At 37.1% G+C, this 27,936-nt stretch overlaps 1 protein-coding gene and 1 long non-coding RNA gene across 3 annotated transcripts in view; both read right to left on the reverse strand.

Moving 5' to 3' along the window:
* The window catches only part of FIGN (fidgetin, microtubule severing factor), a 130,994-nt gene that overhangs the window by 88,069 nt on the left and 14,989 nt on the right, over window positions 1-27,936 (reverse strand). The gene's annotated exons all lie outside the window — the stretch shown is intronic.
* LOC116557088 lies at window positions 2,256-17,336 on the reverse strand. Its single transcript, XR_004271352.1, has 3 exons — window positions 11,817-17,336; window positions 4,037-4,041; window positions 2,256-2,554 (listed from the first exon to the last, which is right to left on the reverse strand). It is a non-coding gene; the product is annotated as an uncharacterized LOC116557088 (long non-coding RNA).

Here is a 27,936-nt window from a genome sequence, read left to right on the forward strand (position 1 = left end):
TGTGTGTGTATATTCAGTGGAGTAAGGGATAGCTAAAAAGACCGGAGGAACAAGGAGCAAGGGGTTGGATCCTCAGAAGGAACTGCAAGAACGAGAAGGATTAAGACAAGAAAAAGGACAGAGACTGGGTCCCATTCTCTCACTTTCTCCAGTGCCTAGCATAGGGCATTGCAAATAGCAGGTGTTCAATATAAAGACTCACGAGTGAATCAGCAAAAAAGCATCTGTTAAAATTACACATTCACTTCATAAAGCATTACAAAATGTGAATTACCAGGGAAGAACTCCTTTTCTCTCATGATGATCACAATTTAAAGGAACCAAAATTACAGTAGTTACATCAATAAAGAAACCTACAGTTAACACACACACACACACACACACACACACACACACACACACACACATATCATTCAAGTTAGAAAAGAGAACTGAAAAAGAACACATACATGCTAGGAAATACTAGTAAAAATAAAACATGCTACTTTATAACTAGGAGAAACTCACTAACTTTTAATGAGCGAGACTCAGTCTCTAATATCTGTGTTAGATGGTATTATAAACCAGAATGATTAAATAACACATCAAACAAACTGAGCCACATTACTCCGATTTACTTTCCTTAGCTGTTTTGGAACTTTAGGAATCATACAGGTAACACAGGATCCGTACTTCTCAGCCTTTCTTTTGAGAGCTGTGAAGGAAGCTCTCACTTTTCAGCTTTGTTCAAGGGAAGAGTTGGAGCAACCAGCAGCTCTCTGCCACCATCTCATGCCTAGACGGGGCTGCTTGTTTTATTTCTATCAATATTCTGTATGTCTAGGCTTGGTAGAACTTTCTATTCTGTTAGTGGAAGGAACTACGTCATATTCCAAGCAAAGATGCATGCTCACCAGAGACAACAGCCATTCAAAATGTTTGTTTTGCCCCCACCAACGTGGGATAGAATTTTTTTACAAACAGCAAGGGAGAATAAATACTTAAATCAATGTTTCTCATGGTATGCTCTATGGAACACTGCATTATACAGTTAAATCAGTTTGGAAAATGTTGTGCATATAACTTCCTCTTCAATATTTATAACACATATTAGCATTCTGGAGACTCCAAGAGGTCCTATTGTAAAGAAACCTAATTAACCATAACCCTAACTTATTTAGCCATGGAATCCTCTCTTTTACAGGATGGGGCAAGCATGGGTGGAGGTAAGGAGGAGGCAGGGAACTGCCTTCTCATGACATTTCAGTAAAACACAGAACCATATCTTAGAACTAGATGGAAACAGGCCGAGCGCGGTGGTTCACACCTATAGTCCCAGCACTTTGGGAGGTTGAGGCGGGTGGATCACGAGGTCAGGAGTTCAAAACCAGCCTGGCCAAGATGGTGAAACCCCATCTCTACTAAAAATACCACCTGGTGGCAGGTGACCGTAATCCTAGCTACTCAGGAGGCTGAGGCAGAGAACTGCTTGAACCTGGGAGGCAGAGGTTGCAGTGAGCCGAGATCGCACCACTGCACACCAGCCTGGGCAACAGAGTGAGACTCCATCTCCAAAAAAAACAAAAAAACTGGATGGAAACTAGAAAGTATTAATCCAGTCTCTTACTTTACAGGTGAAGAAATTAAGGTCCAGGTAAGTAAAGTCATTTGGCCAAGATCACACAGCCATTATCTACATTAAGGGCAAAAACATGAGCCATGTCCTTTAATGGCTGTACTCGATCATTTTACTACTTCACCAAATAAAGAAAATGTCAGGTTAGATACTCCCCCAGTCCTACCCTGTAAATTCTCTGCCTCTATCATCTTCTAGTCCTTCTTTCCTTTTAAAAAATTGTGTTAGAGAAGGGGGTTTCACTATGTTGCTCAAGTTGGACTTAAACCTTTGGGCTCAGGCAATCCTGCCTTGGCCTTCTGAGTAGCTGGAATATAGGTGTTCATCACCACACCCAGCGGTTCTGGCCTCTCTATTTCACAGGCTAGCCCTTCCTTCTGGGCCCTGGACTGCATTTTTCCTACCTCCTTTGGGATCGCATTCTCTCACGTACCCCTTTCTGTTTTGAGCTTGGTGTCTGTCTCCTCTGACACTAACTGTCAATTTTCAGAATGTCCAAACATTATCTTTATTCATCTCAAACTACCACCATAGTCACTCTTTTCCTTAAATTCCTTAAAAGGTGTCTATATTTGACATCTCAATTTCCTCAACTTTCAGTTGCTCCTAAATCATTAAATTCTAATTTCATTATTCCCTACTCGCCTACACAATTCTTCCACTACTTAATCCTCCACCCTGCAATGTTCTAGGCACATGGGACTCGTGATTTGTTATTGTCTCTTGACTATCTAATGCCCGTCTGCATCTCTAGCTCATGTAAAATGTGCTCCATCCCTTTCCCTTCCCTCCTTCTCTTACTAGCAACAACCTCGGCATCATACCTCAGCTCAAGTATCACCTTTCCTAAGAAAATCATCCTTGATTCCTTAGAGCTTGGCATTCCTTCAATGAACTTGCAAAATATCTTGCGCACACACACACACACACACACACACACTTTAACTCATGTAACCATAAAATTTGTTGTCCAAATCAGCACACATCTGAAAATGAAAGACTATTATTAATTATATCAGAACAACAAGTGTGAATTGTGACCATCCTGGGCAAACTAAGATGTATGTTTCCAGCAATTACAGCTCTTAGTAGTTCATAGTGTGATTTACTTGTTCACAAGTCTGCTGTCTATCCAACACACTACAAGTTTCTCAAAGACAAAGATCTTTTCCCACACAGCACAATGCTTAGGACATCTTGGATTCTTAACAAATAGTGTGGCCGGGCACAGTGGCTCATGCCTATAATCCTAGCATTTTGGGAGGCCAAGGCGGGCAGATCACTTGAGGTCAGGAGTTTGAGACTAGCCTGGCCACCATGGTTAAGTCCCCTCTCTACTAAAAATCAAAAAGTAGTCAGGCGTGGTGGTGCATGCTTATAATCCCAGCTACTTGGGAGGCTTAAGCAGGAGAATCGCTTGAACTTGGGAGGTGGAGGTTGCAATGAGCTGAGATTATGCCACTGCACTCCAGGCTGGGCAACAGAGCAAGACTCCATCTCAAAAAACAAAAACAAAACAACAAACAAAAAAACAGTGTTTTTGGATGAAGAAGCTAAATGAAGAAACTAAAAGAAAGACTGATCTAAAAATAAGAAGACTGTTAATGGTAACAGTAATTTCCTACGTAGGAAAACTAATAACAGTAGATGTTAGGTGGTATACCACAATTACTATTTCAACAAAACTAGGAGGAAATCTGGTGAGGTGCTTCTGAAACTCTGAGTATTTCCTGATACCCCTTGAAACAGACTAGAAAAAAAGCAAATGGCTTATAAATCAGCACTGTTATTCTACCTGTTTTCCCACCTCACAATCATTTACTTATCACTTAAGGCCCAACTTTAATGTAACTTTCTTGGATGAAATATTGCTGCAAGTATCCAGGAGTTATTTGCCTCCTCGTTCATATTCTCAGAGCACCCTGTGAAGATTCAACATTAATTTTGAGAGAGTGCCAGGAAAGTTCACATACACTGTGGCACTCAATTCTTCTTATAACCCGGTGAGATAGTGTTATGATCCTCATTTTGCTTTACTGGTTTTGTGTTGTCTTGTTTTGTTTTGTTTTTTGAGACAATGTCTTGCTCTGTTGCCCAGGCTGGAGTCCTGTGGTGCAATCTCAGCTCACTGCAACCTAAACCTCCCAGGATCCATCAATCCTCCCATCTCAGCCTCCCAAATAGCTGGGACTACACATGCACACCACCATGTGTGGCTAATTTTTGTATTCTTTTTTTTTTTTTTTTTTTTTGAGACAAGGTCTCACTATGTTGCCCAGGCTGGTTTGAACTCCTGGGTTCAAGCGATCCCCACACCTTGGCTACCTAAAATGTTAAGATTACAGGTGGAAGCCCCGGTGCCCAGCCATGATCCCCATTTTGGAGACAAGGATATAGATACAGAGGATTAACAGAATTCACCAAAACTGCAAGGGAAATCATGGAACCTGTATTCAACATTAGGCTCTTATTAAAGACCTGTGCCTTCCCTGACAACAGCACTAAGAATGTTCCTGTCATAATTGTTTTTGTTTTTTAGATAGGGTCTCACTATTGCCCAGGCTAGAGTACACTGGCATGATCTTGACCCACTGCAACTTCCGCCTCCTGGGTTCAAGCAATTCACCTGCCCCAGCCTCCAGAGTAGCTGGGATTACAGGCATGCACCACCACGCCCAGCTAATTTTTGTATTTTTAGTAGAGATAGGTTGGTCAGGCTGGTCTCGAACTCCTGGCCTCAACTGATCTACCCGCCTTGGCCTCCCCAAGTGCTGGGACTACAGGCAGGAACCACTGCACCCGGCTTATGTGTCATAATTATTTATGTGTCCGTCTCCCCCAACTCAGAGTCACACCATAGTGGTCCTCTCGGAGGCAAGTCAGGATGTAAAATGTATTAAACGGGGGTGAAGGAAGGTGTGTTGCCTCCTTCCTAAAACAGGAACACCCAGACACTCCTCTTGAACACTACACCTCATCCCTGCTCTCTGCAGCCCAACTTTCTCCAAGTCCAGGCTGGCAGAGACAGAAGAAAAGGGAGAGGCACTAAGAGGTCAAGAGCCTTTGAAATCCCACAGTTCTCGTCTAGAGTGTAGTTCCACAAGACACTAGTTAATCATGGGACAGTGTGCAAGTAACTTTCTCTGGGTCTGGTTTTCTCATGTATAAAACGGAGATAGTAAGAGTTATACCTTGAGGTATGTTTTGTATACTATAACGACACATACGATAGCACAGGTAAAGCACAAACAATTGTACTGAGCAATCATATGAGCTTATAGTTATTATCATGAGTACTTTTTCTTATCCCTCCCTCCAATCTATCTTAATTGTCACTTCTATTTCCCTATCATCCCCTTGAGAAGCGATAAAGAAAAAGGGAGATAGATGGAAAAGGGCACTCTCTTCCTGCTCACTGTACACCACCTCAATGGAGTATGCCTCAGAGAGCATGAGCTTTGGAATGAGAAAGATGTGCTTTTGAAATCTTGCCTCTCCTCTTACTGGCTGTGAAACTGTAAGCAGCTTACTTAACCTCCTGGAGGCTCATTTTCAAGCTCTATAAAACGGATCTGTTCATTCCTCCAACATACAGGGATTTTGGTTAGAATTAATGTTATTCTGTCCCTCTCCTCATCTTCCCTGGGAGGTCCTCTAACAGCCCATCCTGAACACTTTCAATAAATTTTATTGAAAGAAAATGGATTTGCAAGAGGATAGCACACTAGGGAAAGAAGAAAGATACAAGGCCTAGCGGCCTGTGGTCATTACCTGCCCCTTTGCTTCATCCCCTCCTTCCCCCTCCCTGGCGCCACTCCCACTCTCCCAGTGCTAACGCTCTTAGAAAGCCTGCCCCAAGATAGGGAGGCCCCGAAGCTGAGACAATGCAGGTCTTATTTCCAAGCTCCCCCACCCCACCAAGAATGGAGGGAGTGGAAGTCTCCCATCCTGTCACCACAGACACAGGGTAGACCACCTTCCCTGCTTGCTAATTGCCAATTTGAATCTCTGCCTACACCTAATTCATGAAAGATGGTAAAGTCTCTTAACGTCACAATTCCGATTAAAAAGTCAATAGCACTACTGTAGACTGGTCAGGAGAATTAAGCACAATGCAAACTATTCCTTCGGTGGGACCCTGCATTCTACCTTTCAATCGCTTCCAGAGGAACTTCTGAAACATGCAGAATTTTCACAGCAGAGCCTGCCAGTAATGTGTCATGAAAATCATTTCAGATATCTTAAATTCTCGTCAGTAAGAAAGATGTTTCTTAAAAGGAAGGCTTGAAAATAAAGTTTTCTTGTTTCAACAGAGAAGAAACAAAATACATGGAAAGAAAATGTGGTTCGTTTTTGTTTCTCTAGGCAAGGCAGTCTGATGTTGACAAAGTAATAGAGAGTTTCACTGGCACCCTGGGGAGGGGAAAACCCTCCCCCTGCATCTAGGAAGGAATGTACCTAAACTTACCACAAAGAACCCTAAAGGGATAAATGAGGGAAAGCACACTCTACACAGAACCCAAAGATAGCTATGCAATAGGAACTTTCTAAATCTAAGAGCTTTGTGAGGATAAATTTCACGAAGTCCAAATCAAGAAAGAAGTTTTTGGTTGTTAGAATAAAAAGGCAGGTATGAAGAAATGGTTTTGTCAGATATTTTTGGTTTTATAAAATTAAGATAATTTTAAAAAATCATGGTAGCTTTAAAAATACCACAAAAGCAAAAACGCCATTTTATACTGATTTTTCTTAAAAACCGACATGTCAACGATTTACATGTTCAGAACCACAGAGCTACCTAATTACCCTCTGGAAGTATATTAGGTCAACATCAAAAATTGTCAAGGCATATAAAATATTACAATTTCAGATTAGTATCTTTTCAAATGTAGGGCATTCCAAGAGTACTGGGGTCTACATGTTCACACGAGTGTACTTTCTTACCTTGTTTTACATTTAGAATATCTTTCCAAAAAAATGATAAAAATAATGAAGCAAAAATTCACTGTTACTTTCTAATGGTACAGCTTGTCTGAGAACAGAGATTGAAAAAGTTCCTTTTCAGGGAGAAACTTAAGATTCAATTAAATTTTTATATTAGCCTAAGAAAATAATCTTAATAAAATCTGTAGTGGAATTTTTGAATAGAAGAGATATTGCCAAATAGCTGTACATAATTTTTTTAGTAAATCAGATAACTTAAGTATACTAGAGAAACCTGATATTCAGGAGACTGTATGAAAAAATAGTTTATAAACTGAATGAACCATTTGTAATATAATCATGCTCTGATTTCTGCTTAAAGTTTGATTTCTTTATACTGCATTTCCAAGTTTGTGAGGTTAGCTACCTACACTTAGAAACATGTTATTTTTTGTGTTACCCTATGACTGGCTGTATGAAATTATGATTGGAAAAAGAGATAGAGAAAATTGAAGAGGAAAGAAGAAGAAAAAGGAGGAGGAAAGAGAAGAATAAACCAGGTTCTGGGCCTGATGTGAGTTGAACAATCTTCAAAACCAAACCTTAAGAATTCGAAACAGAATCTAAAATACAGAAAAGCCATCATTCCTTATATTCTCATTTTGGACCAGTCATGCACCTAGTACACTACTGACATGGTGTTCAATTATAACACTGGAGGAACTTTTTTTGTTCTTTTGGAACAGAATAAATTGAGAAAATAATTTCACCACAATGACATAAGAAAGGCAGACTTTCCTATGTAACTGACAAAAAAGTGAGGCTGTTCAAATCATTTGGAATGCTGTTAAGGGCACAGATGTGGAAGTGTGTGAATAATGAGGTCTTTGAGCAGTTTCACCTGAAGAAGAGAAAGAAGGAACGGGACACTGGGGCAGGGCTCTGAAATACAGTTTCATAGGATAACAAGAAGCAGGATTTTTCAGAGTGGCCACGGTGAGAACTCAGAAGGGGCTGGAAGTTCTAGTTTCGGAACACGTCAGTTGGATGAGAGAAGATGAAATCCAGAATTCAGAGACTAGGTTGCAGCAATGTCATGAATAGGCTGTGTTGCGGGAGTGGTGACTAGCAGATTTACAGAGAATGCAAACAGGGAAGAGTTCAGTCAAGGTTACAAGCAATGGAGGCAATTGGAAGAGGGAAATGGAACAGCATGGTAGGTGAAGATTTGTTCAATTTGAGGATAAGAAATGCCTCTCAATCTGGGATGGCATTTTGTGAAAGCAGAAAGAAGTCTAGCGTCTAAAACCACTGATGGCTTTTCCTCTGATAGCTCTGTCTTCTCACTGAAACAGAGCCCAGGGCCTAAAACATCACATAGTCATGATCATCAACTAACAAGCACTCTGAAACAGTGCCCTGCACTCTCCAAGTGCTTAATAGGCATATACCACGTCTAACCAATTCATATTTCTGGAACACAGTAGATGTACAACTCTTCACTAGGTGCTTTATTTAGACACTTTCTTATGTCTCTATATAGGACATATAAGAAGGAACAATATATCTTCCTTATTATATAATAATAAGGAAATATATCTCTAAATAGAGATACACATGCATTTAAGGGAAAAATGCATTTCTTATCTCCCTAATAAATTGCAAGGTCCATGTAATTGTAATATATATATATATATATATATATATATATATATACATACATACAGAGAGAGAGAGAGAGAGAGAGAGGAGTAGCTCAGGGCTCAAGTCCTCTGCAACTTCTTAATCGTATGACCTGGAGCAATTTCTTTAATCTCAGTTTTGTCTTCTGTAAAATGTGAATTACAGCACTGCGCCTGCTTACCCCTTGGAATTATGAGATGCAAGGAAAGTAATGGAGGTAAAAGTATTTTATAAATTGCAAGCAGCTACACAAAGGTAAGATGGTATAATTATCATCTTTACCATAGTTGTATACCCTACAGTTAGTCAGTAAGTATGTGCTGAGTGAAAGCATAATCTGGACACACAAGGCCCAAACACACAGCAACTACCAAAGATGAATGCCTGCTGCAGCCAGATGCTGAGCGTAAAGATACTGACACATCAGTAGAACCTGAAGATGATTCCCTGGAAACCAAAGTGCTGCAAGAGAAGCCATTCTAGATATTAGAAGCTTAAGCCAACATCACTCGCAGCAGAGTATTCGGTGGCATGGGGGAGGCCCCTTTGGGACTGACTCATTGAGGAAGCAAGGCATTCAGACAAAGAATATCTGCTTAGTGGGGCTTTTTACTTCTCACAAGAGTAGCTGAACACTAATCAGCATTTCCCTGCCTTAATTATTGTTACAAATGTCCCCATTTTTATTAAGATTTCCTACCAGTCTACTCAGGTCTGATTTCTCTTTCCTTCGTGACTTTAATTTTAACATGACACGTGAATCTGATTTCTGCACAATTCAGTATTTGATCAAAGAGCTAGCACCTTCTGGTGTAAGTACTATAGGTATAAAAACTGTAATTTTGGAAACTGAGTCATCCAGATTTTGCAACCTTGCCCCCAACACTCTGACATGTAACATCGGTGCTGAGAAAGTAGCACTTGTTAAAATTTCTAAAAATAGAGCCAGTACTGTCCTCCCAGCCATGAATATCTGCCAACACAAATTGAATAAGCCTGGTCCAAATGAAGATTTCAAATACCCATTTTCAGTTTTCACATATGTTATCAGCAGAGACAGATCTACCATGAAGCATAATGAAGCTTTAATTTCAGGGAACTCCACTAAATACTGGCCCCTTCCAATGTCTGTACCTAGTTTTGCATTTTTAATTTTGTACTACTGTTCTCATTAAAACAGAGCCCCAATGTTGTGCAAGCTTCAGGCTCCACAAAACCTGGATCAGCCCCAATAATATATAAAGAGCTACAGATTACACATCATTCTGTTCAGACACACTGTTCAGTGTCACCTTCACATATAAAAGGACAAAGTCTGTAAGAGAGGTAAATTTCCAAAGCACCACAAAACCATTATCAGGGTCACATCTCATATCGCCACCATTTATAACATTGTGAATCTGTCTATTGCTTTCTCCTCCTAGCACCTTGCATGTAGTGGTACCATTCCTGATGTTTCCATTTCTCAAAGAAAGTTATGGTTGTAGCTCCAAACCAAAGGCTACTCTGAAAGAAAAAAGAAAAAAGAAGGGAAAAAGTCCCTGTACTGTACTTGTCAGAAACAAAGCAAATTATGAACATCGTATGATTAAAAAGAAAAGAAAACGGAGTCATTTAACTAATGAACTCTAATTTGACTATTTAGCAATTCATTATTTAGCAATTTGCTATTTTTATTACATTTTAAATCAATCCATCTAACAGAGAAATTCTTTCAACCCCACATAGTACTATTTCATTGCTGTAAACCTATATTTCATGGCAAGACGATATCTTTCTATAATAAAATGGTAATAAAAACAGTACCAATTATCCCAGTATTTTCTCAAAATAGGTAGACTTTCTTTCATGCCTTAATTTTATGTTTTCCTTTGCCCCATACTAAAAGCTCGGCATAATTATCCCTGAACAGGTTGAGCAAGGTCTCCGCAAAATTCTGCTCAGGGTGATTATTTAGCTTTTTTTTTTTCGTATTTGCAGAATTTAGCTGAGACTGTTACAAGCGGTTTATCAAAATAAATGCTTGATTGGCTTTAGCAGTTTTTCGTAATTGAAAAAATAAAGAAAAAAGAGTTTTCTAATAAATGGAGGGAGACAGAGGTTAAATACTTTAATTACTAACTTGCAAAAAGATTTCCATTTGAATATGGAAACAATGTAAAGGGGTCCCTAATTTTTATGGGACTGGAATCACTCCAGAGGATTTAATGATACTGCTGGGCAACCGAAACTGTGCAACTGAATAATGTGATTTCTAAGCATACTTCCTTAAAATTTAAGTGCTAGGGAATATTTAAAGAGTTACTTTAAAAGGAAGGTTGAACATGCTAATTTGTAGGGGAGGGGCATTAAGAAAACAGTGATTTCTTTCAATGACACATTTTTCATTTTCTATTTTATAATGAAAACCAGTTACTTTTGAGTCAACAGGCATGTGACGGAAAGTGCTATATAGAAGGATTTTCCCATCAAGGGCTGCTGGAAGTTAACTGAAGAGCTCAGGTAAATACATCTTCCCCTTTTAAAGCATACTTGACATTTCTGATCTTTGAACTCTGATTTTCACTATTTGTAGGGCTCCTTAGTGAGGCCTTAAGATGTAAAGGTCTTCTTGAGCTCAAATGACCCTCATTGCTTCCTGACTCTACTCATATATAGGCGCTGTATTACGGGAAAGCCATGTTAACTCAATTTCAAGGACTCGGCCACTCCAGCTACACATCATACCCCCAAAATGGAGATTTCATAAACAAAAGAATCTCCATCCTTCTAAATATCAGTTAATTCCACCTAATCAGATCTATTATCAGCACTAATCCTAACACATAGATTACCAGCATTACAAAACAGCCATTACTAATTAGCCCTCATTCCTAATACCACTAGCCCAGGAAAGCCTATCCACATTACTATATTAAAAGAGAGTCTATTCTGAATTGCTGTTTTGTTTGGAAAGGGGAAAAAAAAGTCTGTGTTCCTTTCCAGCTGGCAGAGTTTTCCTAAATTAGATTAACTTTTAATTTAAATTAAAAATTTTTAAAGCTTTACACAAAGAGACAGTAATTGCCCATTTGAAACATCCAAAAAAGGTGATTGAAGGGTACAGTAATATGCTTACATGAATAATAAATAATACTTAGCATTTAGATAGAGCTTTCCCCTCATCAAATCACTTCTTTATAAGCATTAACTAATTCATACATTATCCTAGCAGGGAAAGTAAAATTAAATGATGAAATGTTTCTCTACTTTGAAGTTGGGTAAACTGAGGCATAAAGTGCCAATTCTGTGGTGATCATGACACATCAGTTTTAGAACACGGACCGTAATTGTCAGGCATTTCCTTGTGGGCTCTGTGTGTGACACTACGCTAAATCTGAAATTCAGTTTTCCTACAGGCACCGCATGGGGCTTTGGTCATGTTACACAGGCCAATTTTTATTCCCATCTCTGTCAATGGCTATGAGATGTTGGACAAAATACCTAGTATCTTCTTGCCTTAATAGTCTAATCTGTAAAATGAGAATAATTATCCACAGGCATTCTCTCTCTCTCTCTCTCTCTCTCTCTCTCTCTCTCTCTCTCTCACACACACACACACACACACACGAACACACACACACACAATGCTTAGTAAATGCTCAACTCAACAAATAGCAGTTACTATTCACCCTTAGAAGGAATTCCTAAGACAACCACTAACAGTAGCTAATGGGATACTTCAAATACTCTGACAGGAAATGGAGCCGTAACCCCAACTAGGTGTTCAAATGGAATAAAATATTCCAAAGACCCTGGAAAAATATTAATGGCACAACTTCCAAGTCAATGCTCAATAGTTCACATTATATGCAACTAATGTACCTCCAGTGAGTACACAAGAGTTCCACCGCATTTTAGCATTAAAATACCTGCACAGATTTAAGATACTGATTTTACTTTTCTCATTAATTGATGAAACAATGACTTAAGAATTATGGTGAATTCTGTGACACCTTTATGACATTTCTAAATGCATATATGTTTTTATTCTAATCACAACAGATACCTCATATATCAAAAACACCTATAGTACATATGTGTGAAGAAACACATGTTTAATACACATGTGAATTTGAGAAACTTTTGCAACAAGTCCAATATTCCTAGAGATCTGCAGCCCACAGTGTGGGGACCACTTTCCTAGAGGCTAAGAAATAACATATTGTTCAACACTCTTCATTGCACAGCTGATACCCACTAGAAAAATTGAGTGGCACAATCAATTTCCACGTTCTTAAAAATTTTCAAATGGAACTTCGTAGTTCCATAGTTTCTCATAGTGTTTTAGAGCTGGAAGAGAATTTAGAAATCTCTGGATGGAAGTCATCCATTTTAAGATGAAAAAGACTAAGACCCAGAGAGGCTGTGTTTTTACCTCCTTAGTTATAAGATAATGGCTGAACTCAATTCTTAAAATTTTAGTTACAGGACACTGTATATAAAAATATATAAGCTGACAATATGGGAGACTTCTAAAGAAAAGAGTTCTCTATAAACTCTTTTTATATAGTTTGTTTTTTGTCTTTCCTTTCGGATAATCCTAATACATGTGATGCAAGGTCGCTCTCCAGAACTCCAAAGCAGCACTCAAAATCTTTTATTATAATGGCTTTACTTTTCTCTCCTTTATCTTTTGAACTATTTTCTATTAACATAGCGATAAGATAGACACACTCCATACATGTTTGGCTTTTAAAATAACTGGTTTAACATAAAAACAAGTTAAGGTACGCCAACTACTAAGGAAAGCTAAAAACTTAACGTCTATTTTAATCACTTATAAATGCCTACATTTTTAAGCTCCTGGAATTTTTAATATATTTCCATTTCTCTTCATCCAGAGAATTTACATGTTGAAAGAAAACCTTGTTGAGACCTTATTTTGGTCTTAGTGGAACATAATCTCAACATCTCAGACAGCCTGAAGCGTCCTGAATTGCATTTTCAGCTTTCTCAGGGGCACTGTGAAGCTCTATTAGTATTGCATATTACATATACGTTACTTTTAATGCTCTTCTAAAGCTTGTTAAGTGCTGCACAAACTTTACACTTTATGTCTCTGATGTTTAACTTATCTAGCAATACATATGAACCCACAATTCATCTACTCTTCCATGTTGGTGATTTTCAATTATTATTATTTCTAAATAGGTTTATTTTAGAGAAATTTTGATTAACAACAGTTACAAATTATTTACCTGAAAAGAAATGCCTTGAACCTTTGCCCTAGACATTCAAAAAGGTAAAATCAAGTTTGTAAAGGTGGTGGCTTAATAGTTTTATTTAAACTGTGACACTATTAATGAGCACACAAAAGCCACTCAATATTGTATATTAAATGTGACTGTTCTTCTTATTGGGAATTTTAAGAATATTAATGTATCGTAAAATAAACCTAACCATGATGATTCAAACAGGTGCCTATAAATGTCTGTTTTTAGATTTAGACAGTGCTATTTTTTCTTTTTGTAAGATGAACCTAAAGTATACTGATTAAAATACAAAATGCATATCTCTGCATATCATCCAAACAAATCCCATGCAGACTGCATATGCTTTTGATTTGATCGAATTCTGTCCTGAGCTACAGGCAACCTAAAAGTCAATCTCTGAGGAAGAGCAACACTGAAATATCAGTTATTGCACATCACACAGGAAATCTTGTTGGCTGAAATTCTGACAGAATTTTATTTTCAAACACAGGTTTTATTAAATTTTTCTTTTCTTGAGCAATAACCTCATTTAAAACAAGCAAAAAAATTATACCAATATGATCAAAAGTATAAGCAAACTGATGAAAACTTTCATATTCCTGAATGTCACAGCCATTGTAGCATCAATTACATCTGCAAGGAGAAAAGCTTAACATTTCATTTCTGTCTTCATTGCCTAACATCAATAAAATCATACAAGAGTTATACAATTATTTTACTTTCTATTGATGAATAAAATCTCAATCTTACTTTACTTCAAAACATTCAGGATGAAAACAACCAAGCTTACCATGTTCATCTGTCAAAAGAACATTCCTCAATAGTTTAATCCTGATTTTATTCTCTAGTAGGTAAACTCTGCCTGATACCAGGTTATCTCAAAGAGCGTAGTGACAAAGCAAAAACAAAGAAGATTAAAAATGCACAAGAAATGGAATTTGGAATTTGTGTTTTTAGTACAGAAAATAATCTTTGTGAAATTATACAACCAAGACTAAGTGCATATCAAGCAACATTTGAGAAGTAACAGCAGTATTTAATCATTATTGTAAATTTCATTCAAATGAGATTTCCAAGAATACAGGCCTTTTATTTTACCTTAATTTTCAAGCAACTTGGCAGTGATCTATTTATAGAAATGGCTTTGTTAAGGAGACACAAAAAGTGAAACTATCTGCGAAAAGAGGTGAAGAGTGGACATGTTTTCTTTTCTTGTAAATCTTATAATAAATAAAAATATATATAGTTAGGAAAATACATATTTAACAGAGAAACTACTGGTCTTGATATAACCAGAAATTTCTAAGTACTTCCAGATGTACTATTTTAGTCATTTGTTTCAAATAAAAATTTATATTTAAAATTGTTTACGTAACTATTTTTAAGTTACATTGTGATATCAAATCCTATTTGTCCTTCTATTACAATAGCACAAATTTCTCACCATTTTAAAAGAAGTTTCTATAAACAGATAATTTAGTCATTGGGAACTCTAAAAAAAAATTAATTTGTCATCAGGATAATTGAACCTTGGCTGCCTCACACATTGTTATTTTGATAGAATAGTTAGAAAATCAGAGGTGGGAAACACCAAAGAAAACATACTTGTTATATAGACACTTGCACACTATGTCATGTTTATTGTTCCTATTATCAATAAGAATGATGTCTGTGATAGCTGACCCTAACCAGTGCCTTAATTAACTAGTATTAAATGGTAATTAAGGCTGTTCCAATTAAAATTTAATTTCTAAAAATTAAGTACAAACTCAGTCATTCAATAAAAGGTTGTAGTCTGTTGGTGTGTTTCTAGGTGCAGAATATAGCAATTTACTATTGACAAGCACTAACGGAGGAGGTCATTTCACAAGTATAGTGTGGACAAAGGTGAACCGGGCAACTGATGAAATCTGTGGCCAAGGCGAAATAGCAATCTCCGAGCCAAATGGTAATAAAGTTACTGAAATGAAGCAATGTAGTTTCTAAACTGAACTGTCATAAAAGAGGATATGGGTTTCCAACTGGCATGTCAGTAGTAATTAAAATATTGTTTCTGTCTTTTAAAAATTTTCAAATGGTTATAATAGTCTTATTGATTTTTTATTCAAACAGCAAAGGTTAGGAGAATCCTGCTAGACAGGGGAAGGAGTGGACAGTGCAGAGGTTTGGCAGGAGGGAAGGCCGAATCTATTAAGAGGAGAAAAAGAAAAATAAGGTAGACCTAGGAGTCTAGAATTGCTTCCACAAACAAAATACTATGCTACCCCAGAGTAAGGAAGTTAAAGGAATTCAGAAGTTATGATGCTAATGCTTAAAAAGCAATGGTTACATATAGACTATTGTTCATTGTTCACAAAGGTATAGAAAGTTTCTGTGAGGCAAGATGACAAAAGTAAAGTTCTCAAAATAGATTCTTCCTGAAGAGTCTAAGGTACTGGGAATACGGCAATGGGTGTCCTTACGCATGCCAGAGAGTAAGTCTTCATGCGGTTCTGATGCCATAATGAGGACTCAGACGGCTTCCTTAGAAAGCCAAGTTTCCACGTGCATCACATAACTTTGCCCTTGGCAAACACCAAGAAGGAATACATCACCTTGCATAAGGAGCCATGCAGCTCAAATCCAAACCCATACACCCCTTGAGTAATCCAGACACGCTTTTTGAGGTGAAAGCCTTTCTAAAAAATAATATTTAGTTATAGAACAGCCTCCATGCCAATGTTTTATGTAATCCACTTTACAAGTAGCTAATTACATGTGATCATCTTTCACTTAATTGAACCTACATGCACGTTATTCAATAAATAAATAACTTGTCTAAGCTGAAATACAAAGTATAAAAGAATTCATTTGGAGAGAACACAAATGAAATCATCAGAGACCTACAGCCCAGGCCAGAGAATCAAGCAGACCTTAGTTTCAGCATGCTGGAGAAAGACCAAAGCTTTGGAAATATCTAGACTATGTTTTCCCTTCTCCTTTGAAAGGTAATCCTACCTTACAAACTACAGAATTCCCCACCCCACTCAAGAAGCGATTTACTATGTGATCGAGGTTCTGTCTGAACAGGACTTTGCGGACCTACCCGAGAAGCCCCTTCTTGCCAGTATCATCCCAGCCCTATAACAAGGTAAAATAAGCATAAAACATACTTCAGGAAAGTTGGGTTTTCTTTTCATATCTATGAGAAAAAAGTAGAATCGTGTTTTAAAATGGGCAGGTCAATCAATTTATTTTTACTCTCACTCTTGAAAGCTGCAGGATAAAAAGAATACCCTAGCCAGGTATAAACTGCTTTTCATACTTATTTTCTCCTTGTCTTACAAATGTTAACATATGCTATCATATCACAACCCATAAGGAAAACAATAATACAAATATTAATTGAATAAGACATGTTCAATTAAAAGTAACAAACAATTGACTGAGGTTGCTTCTGTATTGTGAAGCGAATGACAAGTATTTATAAAATCTCCCCTGAAGTTTTGTACCTTCTATAGAAATGTTAAAAATTCTATGTCAAAGTAGTATTATCAATTAGTGTTCTAGTACTGATCATTAGTGTTCCAGCAAATAAAATATCTCCTGATGCAGAAAGCAATTGTGTCAATAAGCTACTTCTTTTTTTGAGGGATAAGGTAGTTATCCATTCAACTCTCCAAAACTGAGAATTTTCATCCTGGAGGTCTATGCTCCTTAGAAAAAAATACCAAGTAAGATTTAGCAAGGATACAAGCTACCCTTTGGTGGAAATTATGAAGATCAGGCAACTGCTAGTCTGTCCTTGGTTCATTTTGCTTTTTAGTTTGGTAAGGCTAAATGCCCTTCCTTCGCATCAAATAAATCTATAAGAAGCTGAAAATCAACAGAGTCTTCTCAAATTATAATTTTGGACAGACCAAATGCAGGTGGAAATGTGTTTGAAAAAAATGAGGTAAAACAAAATGCAGGTGGACTTGCACTGACAGAATTGAGTTTAGTTCTGTGCACGACTTTGTGCTGCCTGACTATGACATAATAGTGTCAGTTAAATGAAAGGTTTTTATTTAGCAACAATTTTAACAAAACCCAATGTTTAACTTATGACACAGTAGGGATTTGGAGGTCTTCCTCATCATCTTAGAAGGAGGTAAACTAGAATCCAGCATGAGATGAGAGTGCTATTTCATCTTGTAGAGTTCCTACCCTCACTCCAAGTAATAACTTACTTATTGGTAAAATAAAGACCTATAGCATTAGCTAAAGAGACACAATTACAAGATTACACAGAGTCAGTGTTCACCTGTACACAATGGCTTGTCTGACTACAAAGAACGATTCATTTCAAATCTTCTCAATTCGTATAAACTATTGCTTCAGTAAAACTAAGATCCTCACGCACCATGCACTCACACACACATATACACACAACATGAGAAAAAGAGCATTCATTTTTAACCACAGAGCTGCAATAAAATCAAATCTCCTTTTTACTCCAAAGGCATTCCCTGGATTAGAAGACGCTTGCAGCTTCTCAAAGCAAGTCCAGTTACCAAAACAAATGTACATTTTACCAGCCTTGGAATTCTAATTGTGTTTAATACAGTTTCATGTTGCATCAAAGTACAAAATCAATACCATTTGTCCAGCATACAGGAAAAATAGAATCTATAAATGGCTCTTATTGAGTAATTAAACACCTATTATTGTCATGGGTAGTGAAACAATGAATATGATAAGATAAATTTTTGCAAGAAAATACTGCAGTGATTAATACCTCCCTACGTATTAAATAAAAATGACTGCCTTTTGTGCAGTACTGCTGGCAGAAGAACAGGACGCAAGAAATAGTTGCCAGTGCCACAATAACAGGCTAACCTTGAACTGAACTCCTTTCCTCAAGAAATTAAATGCTGTAGCAGGACTTTAAATCCCCCCACTTAGAGCTCATTTGTGCGCCATGTAACCTGCAGTTCCTGAAGAGAACTCATTATCTTCAAAAGGAGAATCCCTTTATAATTTCTTTATGACTGTGTATATTGTTTCTACAAAAAAAGTGTTTCCGTGTCCAAAAAGGATTAGAATATTAACCGTGTAAGCAAGGCAAAGAGACTTGTACCAATCAGATACTATTTCTACTTCCAGGAATTCAAGTGCAGAATGCAATCTGTTATGGAAAACTGAATGTTAGATTGAGAATGAGGTTAGAGGAAATGCATATTTAGAAAGAGATATTAATCTGTTAGACTGATGCTAACGCTCCTGGTTATTCTGTTGCTAGAGTCCTGTATCTTTCTGGATATCTCCCCCTGCCCCCCTAGCTCTCTGGAATAAGCATGAAAGCTCTCATTTCACAGCCCCCACCCTCTGAACACACACAGACACACACTCCCCACCCACCACCCACCACATGGTTCCTCCATTGCTTTGCCTTTTTTTTTTTTTTTAACATAAGAATGATGCACCAGGACAACTACAGAGTACAAAAGATGAATCTATGGATGTGACACTTGTAAAGGGTAACTCTATTTCACAAGTGAGATGGGACAAAAAAGAAAGAAAAAAGGCCACTGAAGCAATAACTGCTCACTGAATTACCATTAAATTGTAAGATTTACAATCTAACGTACAGTAAGTGCATATCTAATGGAGTTTGTCCTCTAAAAGAATATAAAGTGAATCTTTGCAGTATGAGATGTGTGTAGGTGATGTATGTTTCTTTTTAATCTATATTTTAATTAGGAACAAAAAAGTTAAAAACAAAAAAAGGACACACTGCAGAAACATCAGCAAAACCCTGAGGCAAACTTAGAAGCTTACTTAATTTTAAATGCACTTCATATTAATTACTCTCATTTTCTATCAAACTGAATTCATTCTTCCGAATACAAAATGTAAGACATATCATCAAATACATACAGAAAAATAAGAAGTGCCATTTTACAGGCAACATTTTACACGAACACTTAAACTTTTTCAATTGTTAAAGTAAAAATTGCTGAGTCCAAATGTTTGGTTATATGTGGTGAGATTTTTTTAAGGCATAATAAGACAGAGTTTATTAGTAATATTTTTCCATTTAATAAAGGCAAATAAGTTTTTATGTTGCCAAAATGGAGAGAATTCAAATACAATGTTAATGTAATAAAATATCAATCATATTATAGCAATGTTTATTTTTATTAACACAACCTCCAAAAGAAATTGACTATTTTGTAGCAAAATTATTTAAAATACTGTAATTGATTGTTTAATCACCATTAAAAGCACATGCTATTAATCTTTTCTTGTGGTGCTTTCTAAAGTAAACATTGGTGAAATAGTGCCCATTTTCACGTCATGACAGACAAACACCTAACAGACATAGCTGGCCAGAGATTCAGTCAAATGGATAGTATTTTAGCAAAAGCTTTGGGATGAGGAAAAGTAGCTTAAGTAATATTTATTAGAAGGTTTATTTTGTTTATGTAAATTGGTATCTTATTTACGTCCTTTTATAGAAGTCACTGCCCTTAAATATAGTAAAATATCAAAACTGTTACACAGATTTTGCAAATCTATGTTTTGCTCTTCTCACCTCTCTCCTACAGGATCTGAATTTTATTTTATAGGATTAACAAGTAACATATATGATCAGCAATGATATCCTTGTTCTGTTAAACCTTAGTGAATCAAGTTCGGTAAAGGTGAAGTAGTGGAATTATCAGTACAAGTAGCTATGTCATCAGAGTCCTCAGAAAGGTGCTGTATAGAAATGCCTAAATAAACAGCAGCATAAAGGATTTTATATATGAGATATACACACACAGCTGCCTCTCTTTCACACACACACACACCACACACACACACATACACACACAGCCTGCCTCTGGTTATTAAAAATATAAAACAGAGGCACCACTGTATATAAACCAAAAGACATTTACTACTGCATGTAAACCAAAAGGCATTTGTAATCTCCCTTCACATCAATTTTAACTTCAATTTTGGTTTAAATGATGTACCATTTTCTTCTCCCCCTTGCCAAGTTATCTGAAAGATTATCCTAAAAATCAGTTGGTTAAAGCCCCTCTCTATGCTACAGCGAGCCGGAGAATTTCCAGCATCTGATGAGGACCAGTGGACCACCTGATACTTTTTCAGCAGGGTGATAAAATTAAAGGATGGTTTTGATTTGCTTGAAGGATTATTTCCCTTCCTTAATTGTTTAAAGTGCACAGTATTAACACAAAGCGGGGGGGGGGGGGGGGGGAGAAAATTAAGAAGGTGATTGTAGAGCCTGAGCTAATTGCAAGCTGATTAGATGTGCCATGCAAGAGCTCTCCCTCCGTTACATACCATCACAAGCTCTGGTCTTTTCCACCCTGCTGCTGCAGCAAACAAGCTGATTTGCTAACAAAGTGGTCAGCTCGGGCACTTGCACAGCAGCTCACGGGGTCCACAGACGGCTGCTCTCCATGCAGAGAATCTCAAGCTCCATTTTCCAATCTGATTACACGGCTCCTTGTTCCAGAAGCCTTAAACCTTCATGGCAGTTTACCAACATTTTCATCACTTTTTTCTTTTACAAAGCAAAAGAACTGATAAGCTCTCAGGTACCCAGGATTTCATAGTCAATGGCTGGCCAGCAGCCAGCATTCCCTCACCACATAACTGTTTCAGGCCACACTGCATAAAGCAGACAGGATTTACCAGACTGCACAGAACTATTAGAATTTTGCCGTGTGTACAAGTAAGCAGCATGTTTCTGTCCTTACAGATGTCGGCTATTGTGTCTAATCACATCTAGGAAGTACAGAAACCTGGTAAGTGCCCTGCCTCACCTCCCCCAAAAAAGAGGAAATGCAAAGCAAACCAATAAGCATATGCCCATGAATTCCACTACTACCCTAACTAACCTGTTCAGGAATTCTGCCTGGCAAATGCAAAGTACTAATTACTGTTTTTTAAACTCCTGGTCTGATTACCTAGATCAATTACCTGGACTACCATGAAACTGATCCTAGTGACTTTCCATTAAAATCTTAAATATTGTGGGCCACTAAAAATAACTGATTAGCATCTTCAAACTTTGGCAATTCTCTAGAACTTACAAAAGGCAAACCAAAAGATGTAGAATTGAAGCACAAAATTTGCCATCTAAAGCAGCTTCATGAGAATTAATCTTATACCCATTAATTCCCAGAAATCACATCAGGCAGTTAGTGTGAGTTTTAGCATAATCATTCACATCCAAAAGCTTAAAACAATGACCACTATAGCATTCCAAATTAAAAATTTATGCATATACTCTTTCTCCCATGTAATATTTTTCCAATTCATTTTTATCTACAGCCAATGACCCTAAAATGTGAATTTTACACTGAGATAATGTAAATGTTCATTCATTGTGTGCTTCCTTTCAACCAAACAACAATAAACAAACAAAAAATAACAGAGCCTCCTTCAGCCATGACCAATAACTTTCTAACAAAGATAAAGAAAAGGAAAATAGTTTATAATGTGTGTGGCTATGCCTGGTTCACTTTTGCATAATGTTGATCTATAATAAAGGGTTTGGGGAGGGGAGAGGAGAAAGAGAGGAGTCTGCAGTTATGGGGAAAATATACAACTCGGCTCGCACAATGCCTCAGTACCCAAGCTCACCAGTGCGTTGACCCTCTGTATCTTGGAGTCATTAGCTAGAGTCCCAGCCCTGCTTCCAGGAGGGGGGATTTGAACTCACACACCACTGTGGGGAGATTCGGGATTTTGAGCATGTCAGGCAGAAGGGTCATTCCTCCTTGCTGATGAGGAAGACGCCTGTCCCCTGGGAAGGGAAAAACTGGATGAGTGACTGTCGCAAGATTCAGGCAATGGACGTGCTGCTGACTCAGGAATGGACCCTGACAGCCACCCTGCTTCAGTCCAGACGCTCTGAGTGGGAGCGGTTTTAGGGCAGCAGCATTGACAGGTACATGAAAAGTTAGGGGAGAATGAATGGAAGAGAGAGGAAAGAGGGAATGAATGAGCTAATGAAACAGCAACTCCTTTTCCAGACATACACATACAAGAAATAAACATTTTCCTTTTTTACAAGCTGATACTGCCCAACAGATAAAAGATGTTTGTGGATATGCATTAGAATACCCACAGCATTTCTGAAAGGACTTTAAAAGAGGACACGCATTTTAAAAACTGATAGGCTGGGGCTGGGTATATATCTACATCCACAATACTGCAAAAACCTATAAACTCAAAGAAAGTATACACATACACCCCTATATGTATTTGTATGTGGGTGGTATTCTGCATAAATGACTGTCAACTTAAAATGCCATTCTCTAATTTATATGCAAATTCTACCTCTGGTAAAATAAAAACATATTTCAAGCAGCTTATAGTGCCAACACATTATTTCCATGAATGATTCCTAGTAAACTATTTATGCCAACTGTGGGTTTTTTTATGATTTATTGGATGGTGAACGAAACCACTTAAACTATAGTTGTCTGTATGAATCAGTAATTTTCATGTTTCTAATTAAAATGTAAACAGCGTAATGAAGACATCAAGTTTTTAGGCAAATGTCTCTTCCAGTGCCACTTGGGGTATGGTAATTACTGGAGCAGATCTATGGATGCTCCTGAATCTTCTACTAGTCCAGATTAAAAGCATTACTGCTAAACCTGGCTTTTTACACAAGGGAATTGTGTACTTTAACCCATTCCCAGTTTGCTTACATATGCACATTGGCACTACCTTTAAAAACTGGTCATTAAAAAAAATCAAAATGGAAAATAACAAAGGATGTAATTTATATTTTAAAATGTTGATTATAAAACATTTACTAGCAACCAAAACACTGGAACTAGATCCACTCAAATCGGATTCCCTGCCATTAGCTTCTTAGGAAAAAAAGAAAAGAAAAACAGCAACCAAATCATGTCTACCTTAAATTTATAAAGCCGGGATCTGGGTTGAGGGGTGGGTAGATAAACTGACTCCAGATTCAAAGATAATGTTCATTTCTAAGATTTTGTTTCTTTAAATAAACAGTTTAAGTAAAATAAGTGTATAATTTACATATTAGCAAAATATAAAAAGTAATCATATATAATCCATGGAATAAAATCCTGTCATTTTCACCTATCATTTTCAAAAATTAAAAGTGCCTTTGATATAAAATTGTAAGCTGTTTTCATTTTTATTTCAGCATTTATTTCTCTCCAGAATTTGTCAAAATTTATCCTAAAGCAAGTGACCTCTTACATGTGCTGAAGAAATATGTCACCTCTTCTGCTTACAACTGTTAATTGAACTTCCCTCTGAAGCCTGTTTTTCCAAGTTATGCAGTACATTGCTTTACATATTTACTGTCCAGCACTTGAATGTATTTTCTCTTAAAATTTTGCACCACCTGCCTTCTCCAAACACCCCTTAGAACTATTTAATAATGAAGCTACCCTTGGATTGAGTAGTTACAGCTAAAATCTGCAGTGATATGAAAAGTCTAAAATACATGATAAAAGGAGAGTTATCCTCCGCATATTCCTACCTCCACCCCTGGACTCAAAGTCCAAAGACTGACTGATATGGTCAATTTTCATATTATTTTTACATGAATGCTAGGCGTGTTGCTCAGATGGAATTGAGAATGGGTAAGAAATGTGAATGTGTGTGGGGGTGAGTGAGGCAGAGAAAGAGAGCAATTTTTGCACTGTTGTGTTTTATTAGTAAAGTAATGCAAACAAATGAATGTATATCCACCATCCTAGGGTCAGGGGAAGCGTTTAACCTAAAAGGGTTTTCTACTACTCTTCCACTTGAAAACAGAAGCTTTTTCTTTTTCTAATGTGGGCATAGAGACATAGCATTTTGGGGTGATGGAGGGGTGGGACATTTGAGAGAAGTGTATTTCAGTAACGTTTTTTAAAAAATTTAACCCCTCTGAGGGCTTTCAGAGGGAAAGAAAGCTGATTAAAGAAGACCAAGTGTTTTTGTCAGCTTAAGGGTGATATCATAGTTGTGTTCAATATCAGAAGTGTTGCAAGTACAGGCATCATTTCTATTCGCTTTGTGCCAGAAAGGTAAACACTGACTGCATTGTGGATTAAAACAATAAGAAATCCCTTTCCTCTCAGGCTTTCAAGGCCATGTTAATCGGGTGTAATTTTTAATGAACACTAGCTGCTTGGTACTCATTCAAGACATTTCATTAGAAGGTTATTCATTTAAAAATCAACGTTTCAACCATATCAAGCTGTAACCTTTCTTGAAATGTAAATGAATGGTTTAAATGAGAAGATTAATAAAAAAGGGATGTTCCAATTCCAAGCATGGCATGCTATGTATTTTTAAATTTGTCTATGCCAGATGCTGTCAGTCAGAACAAAAAACTGTCCAAGCAGACAATCTGTGCGTCTGAATGTTGATCATGTTGGAAAGTACAGGGGGGAGGGGGGAGAGTGTGTCAAGGATTCATGGTCCTTCATCTTTGCAGTAGAGCAAACACGTCTCTCAGTATAGCGACAGACAGCTGCTTCCACTTTCTAATGTGCCCTAACTTAGATCACTGAAAGAATTGTCAGCACTCAGAGAAACACACAAAGATAACACAGCCAGCTGCCATGGAGGGGAAAAACAGCACAGCTCAGAAGAAATGGGATTTGTTCCATTTGCATGATGCTGCCTCCCCTGGGCCCCTTTCTTTCAAATCCAAAGCACAAAAGACAACACTTAACATATTTGCTTAAAGATGACAACCTCATGTTGATTTCATTTGGATGTAACAGTGTCAGGATTACAGATATAAGAATATATTATATCTGTAACAGAGACTGACAAATGTACCCATCAGTGGAACTGTCTGATTCATCTGCTTATACAGCCATTTTACCATCCCAAGGGTGCCATCTAAGTAGTAACTTTAGAAGACTGAAGGTCTAATTTTATTACACCACATTTCAACCTACTAAACAATATTATTTCTAAAATAGATCATTTTTATTGGAAGTCTCCCTGATGAAAAATCCAGTAGACACCAGAGAATTTATGAACTGTATGGGTCCTTTGAACTCAATATACTGCCCATTTTAAACAACTTTTCTTGCTATATGGCAAAATCCCAGTATCAAATAAGTGAAAGTTAGAGAGCAAGAGAGAGATTATATGTTTCGAGTGTCTAAGTATATTGATATAATAAACAGATTATATATATAAGACAGAGAGAGCAAGTGAGAAAGATTACAGATTATATGGATAACTATAAAAACATGCCTTACCTGGTCCATTTGAATAAATTCTTTCTAACCGCTTACTTCTGTCTATTCCATTATATGTCTACCCTCAATATAGCATCCCTACTTCAACAGCAGCTATAGGAATAGTCATTGCCTGTCAATATCTTTTGTACATATATTCAATCCAATTTCCTGTTAAGGTTTTTTTTAGGCAGAAGACAGGACAAGAGAATAATTTAAAGATGCACTGGCTAGCTACTAGTCATTATAACATGTACAGTGAAGAAAACCATGATTCCAATCTGAAGCCTACATACTTTTACAAATCTTTAATCTGTCTAACTTTATAGATTTCAAGTTTATTTCTTAAGTGAATAAAAAGATTTAGGATGATGTGATTGAATTGATTTATTTACATCTACATTACATTGATTTACGTGACTGGAATTATGGTGGTAAGAAGGGAGACATAAGGAGAAGGCAGAGAGGAAGCAACCACTTTCTTCACATCAGCAATAAATGCACAGACATAGGCACACAGACACGAACATACAAGTAAATTTCTAGGCACACTCAGCCCCACAACCCAACCAACTGATTTCCCATAACAAAATGCTGGCTCCGTGTGTGCCTGCCTTGTCCAAAGGAATACTCTAGTGCTTGTTGCTATTTACTGGCAACAGTATAATGCACTCATTTGGTCTTGTTTTCTAAAATAGAGTTAACTGCTATATGTAAAATTTCTGCACAGCAGATGGTTACCAATGATTATTTTCCATTTGTTTAGTTTCTAGTAAGAAGAGGAAAACCTGTAGGGTAGTGATGCAAAGAAAAACTAGCAGCCTGCATGACAACCCAACCAGTGTCAGAATATGCATTTTTTTAAAAAACCAAAGAGTCACTTTGATCGCGTAGCACATCGAGACTAAAATTTCGAGGGATGCAGTGAGGTTATTAACTTCATTCCCAACCATAAAGCAAAATGCATTTGAACAATTTATTTCTTAGTATAAAATCCTCTAAAATTTAGCCTCTATATATTTTTAAGTGATCAAAGTTTCTAGAAGCAACTTATTATAAACATTAACGCTTGTCATCACCCAAGCTAAAATCACTTTTTTTTTTTTTTACCTCTAAGTAGCCCAGTTGTCCAACAGAAAATGGGAAATAGGAGCCATTTGTGGACAAGTGCACATGCACAGAAAATTAAGCTGTAAATATCTGGACCAGGTTATTACTGGAATCTGGAAACATCTGGGGCTACAGAGTAAGCCAAGCCCCATTTCCACAATGTCCAGGTAATTGCTTAAATGATTTATACCTTACTGTTTCTATTAAAAATGTCTTTAAAGAAAAACATTTGTAAGCTTGATTCTGCAATAAAAACTGGTATCTGATTTCACTTGTACAAAATCTTGTGAAAGATGCTACCTATCTTCAAGGACATATGCATGGCTAAACTAAACCTTGGACAAAGACAGGGCTAAAAGAAGGCGTGGCCGACCACTGAATGAAAACAATTGTATCACGAGAGCACATTATAGATGTTTATTTGTGATTAGTTTCTATTCTAATCAAAAGAGTCCATTAGAAAACATTCTTTTCATGCATATAGGACAAATATATTTAAGCCATTTTAGGGTAAACTTGGACCTCAATATCTGTCTTCAATTTTAGTTCTAATTAATTTCTCATAAATCTTGTTTACTGGCACTTCAACTGAGTATCAAACCAAACCTAACCCCTAAGGGACAAATAAGTGCCGCCTCCAAGACAGACTTGTACCACTTAGTTAAGAATCTGGAAAGATATTTAAATTGGTTCACTTAGATGGTGTCTGTATGGAGCTACGAACTGGTCCATTCAGAATGAAAGAGCTTTCAACACTGTCATTTGTTGCAAAGACAGATTGCTCTACTGAATAAATACACAAACACACACGCACACACGCACGCATGCACACACGCACGCACAGGTACATGTACATATGTAGACGTATTGACCTGAAATAATTTTATCTTTTATTTCAGATCTTAGGCCAAGAGGACAAATATAGTTTCACATTTTTCAGTAATTGCCATGTCTGGATCTAGCTAAAAATTCAATTACTGACAGCTGCCAACTATGCATATAGGGGCAAAATAAATAAATAAATAAAAAGGAAGGGAGGGAAGAAGAAAGGAGTGAAAGAGGGCAGGCAACAAAATAAACAATTAACCACTGACATTTGACCATGGCTCATAGTTTGTGGCCGTCAACT

Source organism: Sapajus apella, unplaced genomic scaffold (assembly GCF_009761245.1).
Source record: "Sapajus apella isolate SASKATOON/1434 unplaced genomic scaffold, GSC_monkey_1.0 scaffold18, whole genome shotgun sequence".
Classification (NCBI taxonomy): domain Eukaryota; kingdom Metazoa; phylum Chordata; class Mammalia; order Primates; family Cebidae; genus Sapajus; species Sapajus apella.